This window comes from Primulina tabacum, unplaced genomic scaffold (genome assembly GCF_025594145.1).
Source record: "Primulina tabacum isolate GXHZ01 unplaced genomic scaffold, ASM2559414v2 Contig440, whole genome shotgun sequence".
NCBI classification, from domain to species: Eukaryota; Viridiplantae; Streptophyta; class Magnoliopsida; order Lamiales; family Gesneriaceae; genus Primulina; species Primulina tabacum.
The window spans coordinates 44,464-56,756 of record NW_027459750.1 but is presented as its reverse complement, the minus strand read 5'-3'; the positions used below and the strand labels follow the sequence as shown (position 1 = coordinate 56,756).

Below are 12,293 nucleotides of genomic sequence, written 5' to 3'. Positions count from 1 at the left end.
GTGATATATAGTATAACTGATTGTCATACTATACCATCTTTTGTATCTCTCTAAGATCTCCGGAGAGTTTAGATGAATCTGATACTATTTTTAGGAACATGTTATCTTGATTCATAAACTTATCTTAGGCTCTGATATGTCTCTATTTGTTCATGATGTCTAATCTTGATTAGATCTTCTCCCATCAAATATTCGAAAGAATTAAAATAAATCCATTAAATAATTAATTTTAAACTTATGTTCGAATTCATACTTTCAGAAAATCTCATCCTCAATATTTAATTACACGATAATAATAATTTTATATACTTAAATCGGGTTTGATACTATTTCATGGTCCAGCATACTAATGTCTTAATAAAATAGAATAAATGGTAGTTGAATAGATATTTTGTTAACATTAGGGATCGATTGGGCTTTTTACATCACAGGCAAATAAACAGAGTCTTGAGTCTCAGGACAGATATTGTATTATTGATTTTTTTAAAGGAAGAAGGATTTTTATTTAATATGGCTTCGAGGTCTCTCTCATTCGTAAATGTTTTTTTCACTACACAACTCAACACGAGATTCAAGCAAGCAATTTTTGAAGTAGAGTGCTACACTTAAAGTGTCTCAATGGTAATTGATGTGAAACTGAGAATTTGTACCCACACTTCAATATTGCAGTCAAGAATTCTTGCAGTTTACAAATGACAACAAAAACAACACTATGTGTATGTATGCACGTTAACTAGAAGATGTCATTCCTCCTCATCGCTAGACTCAATTTCGAGCGACTCCAACTTTTCATAAAAACCCTCTAACTCCTCCTCGCCGAACCAATCGTTTCTCATCTGCGTCGAACCAGCAACAACAAACAACGTAGCGCCACCATGTTACGACATGATTCGCGAGCTTGCATCAATGGACAAAGTGAAGAAATAAAACATTTAACTCACAAAGTAAGGGTAGCCTTTATTGATGCTCAACTCTTGAGGAGCACTCTCCATGAAAAGATGTATAGTACAGAACAAAAACACCACATTCCTCACCATTTCTCTGCTGTGGAACCTGAATTTCAATTTTTTTTTAAGAAACAGAGAACGTATAACAGTTTAAGTCATTTATAAACGTTCATACTCGAGGACATTGCTACCTCGGGAACCAAAAGGGGAATGTCATTAATCAGCTTTATGTTCTCATGTCTATCCTGTGTTTCGAATATGTCCACGACGAAACTGTGAATTGTAAAAGCATTTTAAGTGAATCATGAAACATAAAGTGGGCATTTTAAAGTATCATCCATACTCAAAAGTACCTTCGTATAAGGGGCTCGAGTCTCATAGGATCCAACGCACGCAGCGAGTCGAGCAGCAGCATACATGGAGTCCTGGTTCCGGATTTCAGGCTTTCACCAAAGTGACACATGATCAAGAGATACCAGTGAGACCTAATAAAATAATGCATTGATTAGTCCGTACCGAATGGGAGCCCTTAAGGGCAGGCAGGCAATGCAAGGTTTTGTTGTAAGAAGGTTGCATACCACATGACAATGGGAACAAAAACATATGTTTTCGAAAATATGTTCTCCTTCTTGATCCAAGTCAGTACCCTATCTCTAAAACATTCGTTATTGTACATGCAAAACCATAGACAGTTTAAGTATGTGCACCGGTCCCTTTTCTCTTCTGGAGTATCCATCCATATTCTCCTACAAAATCACCAAATTTTCGCAAAACTATATATATATCTTGGACTCAATGGCATTGTAAATTGATAAAACCATACCGGAAATAGCGATCGAACACGTTGTCATACAACCTTCCCGCGTGGGCAGATTTATCCTCGGAAAGTCTCCTTGGTAGCCCAAGAGAACGAAAGTTGTGGGAGACATCATTCCAATCACTTGAGACAGATCTTTTTTGTTTTACATTTTCTATGAAGGTATGCACGTCTATTTGGGCACTCGTTCGGAATCCTTTCAATGGAAGACCCATCTGAAACAACCACATAGATCACGAGTCCACGGCGTTGTATCTTCTAACCACAACAAAAACAGGAAAAATAAAATTTAGAGATTTTGCTAAGCAAGCCCTTTAATTAACTCAAAAGTAAGACGATGAAACAGTGAGCGATTAAATCGATTCAAAGACAAAGAGGAAATCACACATCAGCCCACAAATCGATTCAAAAAGAAACAGAACAAGCCCGCATTTATGGAAGAAGTAACAATCCAAAATCAAACCAACACGAAACATAAGCGAAAAACGAGCAATGCACAGATGTAGGATTCTTTTTAATTTTTTTAAAAAGGTGAAAAGTTGAATTAAACCATCGTCCCGATCTTCATTCTTTGCTCCTTCGAAACCCTCGTTGGAATCTTCATGAACCCCTGGATTCAAGCAGCAGAAGGAGTTTGCTCAGTGAACTGGAAGTAAACCACGACATGCAAACATGTTTCCCGTGGCCGTCGCAGAGAACGTCGAGGAGGTGGTGGTTCTAGTTACGGAACGGTCGGGAATAATAAAAATAATAATAATAATTATATAATTTTTAATTGAAAAAAATCATTAAATCTTTTTAAAAAAATTACAGAAAACATATTAATCAATGGGAAAGGAGGAATGGTTTAAAAATGGACCTTTATTTTTTTTACCTGAAGTAAATGACAAAATCTTGATTAAATAACATGGGGGCCGCTCCCCTTCACCCTCTTCGATACACATATTTGATCTCCATTTTACAATTTTTACTTTCTCCCTGAAAATGTATCTGGCACGAAGTTTCACCGGTTCATTCCATCCTACATGTAAGAGCACTACCCCATGATAGAATCAAGAGTCCAAATTTAGCCAACAATACATGGAGTCCACTAATTTTTTTAAAATCACATATTGTGTGAATCTTGTTCATCCAAATTATGTGGGGACACAGCCCCACATAGTAGCATCGACCTAACCAGTTTCACCCACTATTGTTAACTAGCTTTCCTACACATGCGTACAAAAATAATATTTTTCTTTTTTAAATTGGAAGTAGAAAAAATATTATATCTTGAAATTTTTAAAAATAGTGTTTTTGTTAATTATTTTAATTTTAAAAAATCTAACAACAAATAAGCTTATAAGCAATTAATATTTCACATTTTCTCCATCCGTTGGATTTTCATTTATTATTAATCATATTAGCGGGATTAGTAGCTCTCTCGTGAGACAGTTTCATGGATCTTTATCCGTGAGACGACGTCAACTTTGTTCATATTTACATAATAAATAATATTTTTTTATACCAAAATAATTTTGTTTCATGGGTGACATCCTCGCAACGAAAATTTTTGTGTTGTATGAACCTAAAATCCAAGGGGTATCATTAAATACCGAATCTTGCGTTCTATAGACATATTTTAACAGTGGTTTTCAAAATTTCCCATTTTTTGTACGATCCCGCGGTTCGATATGATGAACGTGTATTGATCTCCCGATCTTCTCATAAGATTTATTTCAGTCAAATGGGACAAGTAACGTTAATTAAGGTCACATTTTACAATAAATGAGAATAATACAAAATAAGTAGGATATAAAATAGAAGATTTGATTATTTAGCCTTCATTTTATATGTTTTTTAGGCAATTTATCATTATTATAATGTTGGCAAAGACTTGTGTGAGACCGATCTCACAGGTCGTATTTCGTGAGACAAGATCACTTATTTGGTTATTCATAAAAAAATTTACTTTTTATGCTAAGAGTAATACTTTTTAGTATGATATCGGTAGGGTTGACCCGTCTCACAGATAAGATTCGTGAGACCGTCTCACAAGACACATAGTCTTATAATTTATACCAACCTACAAAGTAAAGGGGTAGCCCCAAACCGACTAATTTCCAAGTAATATGTCTTACTATCGGATCTCATTATCCAGAAAGAGTTCTGGCCCAACCAATTGAAAGCCCACGCTATTTAAACATTGTCATTGGGCCATTGGACCCACCTCGTATGTAAAATAAAAATATTCTTGGCAAATATTTACGTAATATTGTCTTGTTTAAATTATAAAAGATATAGCATAGTTGAAATTTAAATGTCTACAAATATTAAGGGTGCTCATATACATTATTTAAAATATAGCATAAGATAATTTAATACAAGTATTTGTGCTAAAAAAAATTTTGACCCGATAGATTTAGCTCAGGTCCAATAGGATAAAATTACTTGACGAAGCCCAAAACAGTGACAGATGAATCCCGCCAGTTATCCAGAGAAATTTTGAGCGAGTAAAATAGAGGACAAGAAAGAAAATCGTGAATATTGGCAGAAATTGGAGGAACTCTCCATAGGTGAAACAAAAGGAAAACATCAGTAGATTGAGAAAACACGTCTCAACACTCCAGAAACTTGCAATCACACTGCAAAAATCTCTAAATTTTATGTTCAAGTTTTTTTTTTTATCAATTTTCAAATGCTTTATGCATTTTTCATTCCTGTTTTTAAAAAAGTTTATTGTAAATTTCCATATTTTGTGAATTCTTCGTGATTTATGAATATATAATCATGTCAGAAATTTATTTCTTAAACATTCAACTTTATTTTTATTCTTGTCCTTTGTTTTGGTGAGTTTAATAGCTTAACATGATTATTAATGATTAAGTTTGGAATTCATAATCATTTTGTTCAAGATGTTAGTTTTTTTTTTTTTTAGTTTTTACACAAACTGATTCACTTACACCTGACACGCCCACAAGCTACAAATTTTATATGATCAAAAATTGGCATATCCGGTGAGAGAAAAATGTATTCCGTCGAAAAGACGAAACAATCAAAGAAAGTGAAGGGAGTGGAACTTCCAACAAATTTTGAAGAAGATAATGTTGAAAGAGTTGCACATGAAGTTCCAGTTCAAGATATGATTTAATCATTTGAAGGCCAAATTCATGGCCATGAACATTTAAGGAAACTCATGTGACTAAATACACGAGAAAGTAATGTAGGAATTATATGGGTCGATATTATGACAAATGGTCGCCTAGATTTCACAAACTTTATCTGGATTACATAGATATGAATAACCCATATCCTAAGGGTTATAAAACGTCTGAATTCATCTTGTTCTCTGTACAAGACAATAAATCTTGCATATAGACAGATTCACTATCCAACATGGGGAGTTGGCTAATCTAGAGAATTTCGCCAACTTAAAACTCATGTTATTTTCTACTCACTCATTGGTATAACTTTTTTGGTATACCTCTTTGCCTAAAAATTATTTTAACATGGCAAGAAATGGAAAGGCAATTTCGCAAATTTTTTTTTATATAGAAATGAGCCAGAAGTGTAAATTGCTGATTTATATGAATCACACAAAGAAGTGGGGAGTCTGTTGAATTGTATTGATAAATTAAAAAAAATTTGAAAAATAGTTGCAATGTTTTCTTTCCAGATATAGAATTTATGAAAATAGGCCAGAAAGATTGAGTTTTGAACTAAGAAACAAGTTTTCAGGGGCGGAGTTCCGGGATTTCTTTGAGTTGACTACTAAAGTGACCAAATGTGAGGAATTACTAAATGAGGATCTAACTTCCAAGAAGTATTCTTATTTAGCTTCTATTCTCCATTTCTTATTGTATCTGCTTTTATATCTGATTGATTGCCTGTGATTTCGGGAACGAAATCGTATCTTAGGGGCGGAGAAATATAATGCCCGAGATTTGCTGTGTTGTTAATCTGAAATGATTCGTTAATTAATTGATGTGATTATAGACGGAACAGATCAGACCGGGAGAGCCGAAAAGAAGATTGATCTATGTGTGAGGATAAGCTCTCGCGCATATGCGCGACCGCGTCTCATATGAAAACTACTATTAGTTAATTTCCTATTAAATAATTGCTATCGATTTTTTGCTCCTCAATTTTTAAAATTTTGTCCATAAATTTTATATAATATTAAGATTGTGTCCGATTTAAAAAATTTATCTCTTATTTCTACAAGGACTCTATTAAGAGATGCACCTTGAAGAATGAAATGGATCTTGCACATAAATAACTTCGTGAGGTGTATTCAATTCAGAGTTTTAATTACTTAAATGACTTTTTCAAACGATAGATTTTTATGGATTTGATAGATTTTTATTGACTTTTACAGAATCTCACAGATTTATAAACAGATTTATGTGAATTCATGTAGACTTTTTTGCAATATTTTATAGACTTTTGTGAATTTTTTTTAAAGAATTTAAAAATTTGTACTTAATTATCATATATTTTTTTTTAATTTCCTTGAACCAATAATTAATTAACATAATAACATATTCAGTTTAAAATATTTTTTCAAAATTTATATTAATAAATGAATTTATTTATTTAAAAGTTAAATCATTTAATTCTTATATGTGTATATATGTGGGTTTGTATGCATGCTTATAAATTTTTTTAAAATACATCAATTGATTAATCTGTAAATTTGTTTTTAAATTGATAATATACATGTGAAAAGAATATTTGTGTGAATATAATTTTGTATAAAAATATCATAGCTTACATATTAATTGAAATTGAAAATGATAAAAAGAATTTAAAAAATCGTGGTTGGTGCGAGGCTATTCAATTATTAAGAATTAAGCGATATTTTTTTGGATCATCTTTATTATTACTGCATATTACATTAATTTGTATAAATCATAAATTAAAAATCACAAAATCAATTATGGAATTTAAAATTTCCTATGATATTAAAATAAAAAATTATTAAATGAACAATCAGCCAAAAAATGAAAAATAAAAAAAAGAAAGATGAAAATATATATAGAGATATACTTCCAAAATTTGAGAGAGTAATAGAAATAGAGGAGAGAAATAAGAAAAGAGATAAACAGCTTGTGTATGAGTTAGAAGTTTTAAAAATCCATCCAAATCTTTGGGTTGAACCAAATACAATTTTGACAATTTATAGTTGTACTTTAGGTTTTAATGTTTGTATGTTGATTAATTCCATGAAGTTATTAAAAGTGTATTGAAAATTTGAATACCTATAAACTTTTATAGAGTTTTTAAAAGTCAATGTTGAATACCACTTGACTTTTTAAAACTCTATAAAAGTCTATTTTGAATACCACTAGACTTCTATATAGTATGTAAAAGTCTAAGTTGAATACATCTAGATTTTTAAAATCTATAAAAGTCATTAAAAGTCAATATTAAGATTTTTATATAAATCCGATTTTCCTGGATACTGTGGTTTTTTTATTGATTATTATGTTTTTTTAATCTTTCCATTAGAGATTTATTCGAATTAGTATTTCGACTTTGAGAATTAGGGGTTTTATGAATTTGGTATTTGTGAAAAATTAAAATGACGGGTCTTTTTTATTTTAAGTTTTTGCACGAAATTGGATTGAAATTAGGGATTCTATTTGGTTTTAGGAAAGTTTTGTGGACTTGATGTGACTTTTTATCATTACTTTTAACCCTTAAATCGAGAGAAGGACCAACTTGATCAAAATTTTGAAACATTTAGATTTGACCAAATTGGCTCTTCCGTCGATTTGAAAGTTAAAACTAATGGTAAAAAGTCATGTGCCATTCATGTCTCCCAAAACCCCCTAAAACTCAGAATATAATTCCTATTTTCAATCCAATTTCGTGCAAAAATTTAAAGAAAGAAGACTCATCATTTTAAGCAACAAAAAGATTTATTCTTCCTAACAAAAAATGAAATTTAATCAACATTAGCTGCCACAAAAATTTAGTTAATCTACGGCTTAAATTTTCACAAAATTCAAAATAATAATTACTTTATGTCCTCGTGCGTGCCTAGACACAGATGTCTAATGATTATATTTAGACCAATTCTATTTTATGTGATTCAATAATAACAATTGATTTTAACAAACTTATCGTGCTAAATTTTAATATAAATATTTATATATATGATTTTTGTCTTAAATATTTAAAATTAACTTACTAAATATTAATTGGATATAATAAAAATTAAATTATTAATATATATACACAAGCATATATCATCATTAAATTATGGGAATAGGTCTTATGTGCAATACGATCTTATTGATATATATAAATTATATGGGTCGACCTGATCCACATTTGTAGTGAAAATAAATACTTTGATATAAAAACAGTATCTTTCACTCAAATCATCATATATTACTCAATATACTTTAGATATAAAAAAATAATATTTTTCGCTTAAATCAATATAGATTACATAATATTTATATATAAAAACAAAAAAATTATATTTTACAGTGAAATATAATACTCATGCCATAAAAAGTAATGCTATTCATGAGTCATTCGGGTCGGAAATCCGTCTCATAAAATTGTCACATAAATTTTTATATAAATTATATCGCTTCAAATCTAAAAAGATTATGTGTTTATCTACTTTAGAAGATAACTTAAAGTCAAATAAGCATCCTAATAAAGGATAATTAAGTAAGAAAACACCAGATATTCACCAAATAAACCTTACTTAATTACTGTTTAACTTATACTTCTGTTAGCTTATTATTTTTAATTTTCTCTTTTTTTTAATGAAATTTATATATAATAGAAATATAAATAAAAAGTAATAAGTACATAAGTAAATATTCGGTGAGACACGGGTACAAGTCGGCAATTGGATTTTATGATCCACCTACGAATAGTTCTGAAGTGTACTTAAAAAGTTGGTGGAAATTCTTGTGGTCTCTTTCGATACCCCATAAAGTCTGTATCTTCTGGTGGCGGGATTTTGCATAATATAATCCCTACATCAGGTAATCTGCTGGTACATCATATCCCTACCATTGGAACATGTCCATTATGCCACTTTGCTTATGACTCATCTAGTCACGCTTTGTTCTCATGCCCAGCGATCAGAAGTTGCTGGAAAGATACTAGTTATTGGCCATTTCTAAAGATAGTACGAATGATGGAGGTGTTTGATATTACTTTATGGATGAAGAGCAAACTTAACAGAAAGGATTTTGAATTCTTTGCCACAAGAACTTATGCAGTATGGATGGAGAGACTTAGAACAGTACATAACAATGATTCTAAGAAGAAGGGTATTAATGTCGAATGGTGCGAGACCATGCTCTGCGGTTACCAAGAGGCGAGAACATCCATGCTAATTTCAGCAAGCAGAAGAGAGAAAATATATCATCACCGAGTCGATGGATAGCACCACCAATCAACCAATTGCGTTTGGACGTAGATGCAGCTTATAATGTCAATTCCAATCGATATGCAATCGGCGGTGTTGTGCGAAATCACGAGGGCCAGACATTGCTAGCTTTTGGGAAGCAAATTACTAAACCACCATCTATAGTAGCCGCTGAACTTATTGCAATTGAGGAAGGATTTCAAATGACTCAGACTCAAAATTTGAGGATAAACCAGATTACATCGGATTCTCTGATGGCAGTGCAAGCGACTCACTAGTCCAGCAGAGGACTTTGGATACACTGGGGCCTTTCCAACAAAGATTAGGAATTTATTGGCAACTCATGCCCATTTAGAATGAGAACATGTCTTGCGCACCGCAAATGGTGTTGCGCATCGTTAGCCTCTTTTGCTATTTCATCTCCCTCACCTTTCGTGTGGATTTGTGGAGAGTTTCCTGTTTGGTTAGTAAAGCTTATAATCGAGTATCTTACTTTGTTTTGAATAAAATTACAAGTTTTTCTGTCAAAAAAAAAATGAATGAATGTATATACACAAAAACACAAACTAATTCACAATTTCTTCCTGTAAAAGAAAGAGCTTCTTCCTTCTCCACTCTTCACCACACACACACACACACACACACACACACCACACATATATAATGAGTAGGTCTCTTGTGAGACGGTCTCATGAATAACCCAAATAACCGATATTCACAATAAAAAGTAATACTTTTAGCAAAAAATAATATTTTTTTCATGGATGACCCAAATAAGAGATCCGTCTCACAAAATACGACCCGTGAGACCGTCTCACACAAGTTTTTGCCATTATAATTGTATATATACATACATCACTGATCAATTACTCGTATATTTTCTGAGATTTCTACCCAATTCAAAGGTTTGTTTATTTAATATGTATATTTTTGAATTACGAAATATATATTTTATTTCATTTGTTTCTCGATTCACTGTTTCATACGGTAGATTTTTTGAACAACTTGAACACAACTGTTTTGAACAATCCTATTATCAAAGTTTTTCTGGAATGTTCATGAAATGTTAAATTCTATTTTGTTCTATTAATTTGTCCAAAATATTCCAAATTGCAGTTTTAGTGATATAAGTAGGTCAGTGTATTCGTTTAAACTTTTTTTCGTTGGACTATTGATATGATGTCGAAAAATTATGATATAACACTGAAACTTGCTATCATGTCCGGCTTATAAAATGAAAATAGGGAACAATTTATTGGAGTAAAACTGCAAATTTAAAGTTTCTTGGACGAAAAATAGACTATGGACAATCCATCTAGATGCAATTACTTGAGCTAAAAGATTTCTGATTATTTAGTACTTCACTGATAAGTAACTAATTATTGTTATTTTATTATTTTTATTTTTATTATTATCAATCAGGAATTCAATAGGTAAAATTCCGCAAATAACGAGGAGAAATAACTAATTTTCCAAAAATATTATTATAGCTATATAATTTAAAAAGGAACGTTTCGGGGGTAGCAGATGGATTCATTGCCTATTTAATGAATGAGAACTTCTTTTGTTTCCTTATAATTCGATCAAAACTTTAAATTGCTTCTTCGACTTGAATTAGGATACTTTGCAACTGGTAAAAGATTTCTGCGAATGATTGAAGGGAGACTCAAGAGTCCGAAAAATATCGTAGCAGGCGAAAATATTGATTCGCGGCCTTCAATGGTTGAGTTATCCAAGTATCTGAAACCCATTCCTGTGAAAACTAGAACCATTCGCCAACAGATATGGCCGCCGCCTGTTCTTGATTCTCCGGGCGTTTCGAGTCGCGATCAGGATAACAATCATTATCCGCAAGTTTTGGGTTCTGAAGCAAGTGTACAGCCTGATCTTCTTGATTCTTGTCGAGGTTCGAGTTCTGGGGAGGAGGAGAAGGAAAAGGAAGGAGAAGGAGAAGGGGAAGAAGTTAGGGTCCGGTGATGATTCTGAAAAGTTGAAGCGAAAATTAGAGGAAACTGAGAATGGGCCTGGAAGGGGTGATAATAAGATTCAAAAAACTGATTCTGGGGTGGATTATCCAAAAAATACGGACACGGATCATGATGGAGAAACCAGAGAACCAGAGATCGATATCAGGAATTCAACTTCATCCAGGGTGCGGGAGGGAAGTACAGATGATCAACCCGCGGATATCAAAAACCGGGTAACCTCTTCTCCTGCGGCACCGAATACCCCCAAAATATACGCTTGCAGTTTCTGCAGCAAAGCGTTTTCGAGTCACTTGGCATTGGGTGGCCACAAATCGAGTCACAACAAGTTCAAGATGGTAATCTACAACGCCATTGATCACAGACGTAAGAAGCAATATATCACCAATACATGTCATCAAGAAACTGGCAAAATTGCTTCGAGTGAGAAAAATATTGCAGCAACCCCAGAATCAGTTGGTGATGAAAGAACACACACATGTAAGATATGTTTCGAGAAATTCCCATCTGGCCAAGCTCTCGGAGGTCACCAGAGACACCATTGGTCTGGTAATATGCCGGAGCAGAAGACACAATCTGCTACTAAAATCTTGGATTTTGATCTTAATGAGTTGCCTAAAGAAGAAAATGAAGATCCTTCTTCAAAGTGTTGAATTCCGTAGGTCTGTGAGGTACAGTGATGGGTTACTTTTATTTGTTTTTTCTGGTTTCCCTTTTAGGGTTTTGGCTTGAGTTAAACAATTAATCTATGCATTGAACTGGTTCTATGTTTTGTTTTATTTTTTTTTATTCAACGGGTTCGAGTGTTTTATCTAAATCTAAAATAAATTTAATTTCTCAAGATTATCTGGGTCTTGGGGTTTCACTCTTAAGATCAAAAGTCAATTGGTTTAAGTACTCTTTCTTTTGCACTTGCGTTTTCTTTTCCATATGGAGAGTATGAATGCAGATACTTTCACAAGTTTTTATATGATATTCTTACTGATTTTGTAGTTATGGAATCATAGGAAATAGGAACATAGAAAGATATGTTCGATAAGTCTCTTGTGAGATTGTCTCACGAATTTTTATTTGTGAGACGGATCAACCTTACCGATATTCACAATAAATAAAATACTCTTAGCATAAAAAGTAATATTTTTTCATGGATGATCCAAATAAGA

At 32.3% G+C, this 12,293-nt stretch overlaps 1 pseudogene; it reads right to left on the bottom strand.

Annotated features, from left to right (window-relative positions):
• Positions 1-743: 743 nt before the first annotated feature.
• LOC142534256 (putative ubiquitin-like-specific protease 2A) lies at positions 744-1,979 on the bottom strand (annotated as a pseudogene).
• Positions 1,980-12,293: the final 10,314 nt, after the last annotated feature.